Consider the following 2,481-nt stretch of genomic DNA (forward strand, 5'->3'; position numbering starts at 1 on the left):
ATTATAATAGAAGACTAACACTAACTTTACCTTTCATTGATGTGGGGTTGATAAAATAAAGTAGTAGTGAAATACTGGGGTAGATTTAATATTCCTATAAAACATTCAAGATGTCAATGGAGTTGTGAAAGAAAATTTATTGTATATTATAAATACAATATTTTACAATATGTTTTGACACCCTGCATTGAGTTCATTTTTGTAAATATATCTAATTATTTATTATTTTCTTCTTTTGTGTCTCAGAATTCATTGTGGCAGATATTTAGCTCCGGACCAAAACTTGAATGGAAGTATGGAACGGATGCTCAGACACAGCCAGACGAGACCGTTGGAAACTACGGAGGCCCACTCCGAAAGTCGTGGGCCGCCCATCATTCGCCGATGTGGCAGCAGCTCAGATAGGAGCTAGACATGGCACGGTGCTCTTCGAGGCCCGAGGACGGAGATGGGGGAGCAGCAGGCCCCGTTCCGAGAGCAACAGGGGCGGAGCGAGCCACCCACAAAAACATTGTGCGCTAGAAACCCAAAGTGCCGCCAACACCACCGCCACCACCACCACCACCACCACACCAACAACAACAACAACAACAACAACAACAACAACAACAACATCAACACCACCATCATTATTACTAAATGCAATAATAATAATAATAATAATAATAATAATATAATAATAATATAATAATGGCAATAATAATGGTAGATGCATTGATAAGAAGGCAAGGTTGCACACTCGAATGCAAGTGCACAGTAGCGGTGCATCAAAATGTGCAGCGGAAGCATGGAAGAAACTTTTAAAAACAGATAATAATAATAATAATAATAATAATAATAATAATAATAATAATAATAATAATAATAAAGACCCTTTTCCTAGTCATGATAATATGTGCAAACTGAGGGAGAAGCTTGTGAATGGGTACAGGGCCAAATTACCTGAGGATAAGTCAATGTGCATCCCCCACACAACTAGACTGTGGATGGAAGCCGTCAAACCAAGGACGTCTCGGCGGAGGAAGGTCTGTTTGACGCAGGCATCCCTGTTGTCTGTTTCCTGTTTTCTGAAGCTTCACCAGGCAGTCAGTTCCGGTACACCGTACATGGGAGCAAGGGATGCATCACGTGCTGATTCTCAGAAGACTAGGCCGTTCCTGTTCTTGAATAATCAGGGCCTGAAGAAGGGCTCGAAATCAGGCAGGGCTAACCCGTGGGATAGAAGCTTGGCGTCAAAACTCGCCAAAGCAAAAGGGAAAGTTGGTGCTGGTGCTGGTGAACGGGGTGGTGCTGAGAAAGAGCTTAACAAGGAGTCTGGTAAAGAGAAGGAAGTGTCAGTGCCAAAAAAGAACCAAAGGGTAAGTATTTTTTTAAATGCTTAGACAGGGGCAACTTCAGTAACCATGGCTGATCTTTTCATTTTTTCAGGTATCCTGAAACAAGTAGATAGCAGCAAAAAAATGTGTCCCTCAACTGAAGACATGACCAAAAGTTTACAACAGAGCAGAATCCACAAGTGATTGCCTAGGGTCAAATTCTGGGTTTAAACTGGACAATTGATTAAATCTTCCAATCTTGTAGATTACAGCAGGATTTAAACTCAGAATCTAAAAATTCATTAGTCCATTGCTCTTTTCTGGTACTTTGTTTATCAGTCCTCTAAGACAGACAGACAGACACACACACACATGCATGCATGCACACACACATACACACAATGGGCTTCTTTAAGTTTCCATCTAGCAAATCCACTCATATGGCTTTGGTAGGCCTGAGGTTAGGATTTTCACTCTGATCTCATAAAACCCTTACCCACAACAACCCGAAACAGACCCGTGGTTTGGAGGGTTGCCACCTGGGTGGTGCAGAGGTAGCATCCACCCGGAGTAGGGAATTGGGAATTGCCAACAAATGGTGGATGCAACATGTGGTGATCACGGTTGATGTTTTCTTGGGTGGTGGCTGTGGCAGGAAGTCTGGACCATGAGTCATCTTCAAGACTCTCCCTACCTCTCTTGCCCACATTTGCACTGTTGGTAAAGTTGGAGCATCATCTCCTAATTTAGCAACCATATGAGAATGAATGTTCTTGGGGGCTAACCCCTTTATCTGCAGGTATTTGATAACACCTGAGACCCCCTTCGGTCATGAATGACCATGGGCTTGCACCTAGAAAGTTACCCTCCCAGGTACAAGTCTGGGCATGGTTGTTTTATGGAAGACTAGCAGTCGCCCATGCATACCGGCCTCTCCTCTCCACGCCACCAGTGTTATCCAAGGGAAAGGCAAAGGGGCTGATACAGCTTGGCACCTGTGACATCGCAAGAAATAGAAAGAAATTAAAACAGTTTAAAAGAACTTTTGAAGTGATGTCGATAACAATATATTGTTTTTGTATTGCCTTAACTTTGAGAAGCCAACTTAAAGAGTTTTCTATTATTTTTTCTTATTAAAATATTGCGTAATGAAATCGGTTCATTC

The 2,481-nt window shown here is 42.2% G+C and overlaps 1 protein-coding gene across 1 annotated transcript in view; it reads left to right on the forward strand.

Annotated features, from left to right (window-relative positions):
* Nucleotides 1-849: 849 nt before the first annotated feature.
* LOC115225213 overlaps nt 850-2,481 on the forward strand; it is a 25,025-nt gene continuing 23,393 nt past the window's right edge. Inside the window, exon 1 of the mRNA XM_036514126.1 lies at nt 850-1,358. The gene's annotated coding sequence lies outside the window, so the exon portion shown is untranslated. The remainder of the gene's footprint in view (nt 1,359-2,481) is intronic.

The sequence above is a fragment of the Octopus sinensis genome, linkage group LG27 (genome assembly GCF_006345805.1).
Source record: "Octopus sinensis linkage group LG27, ASM634580v1, whole genome shotgun sequence".
Lineage (NCBI taxonomy): Eukaryota > Metazoa > Mollusca > Cephalopoda > Octopoda > Octopodidae > Octopus > Octopus sinensis.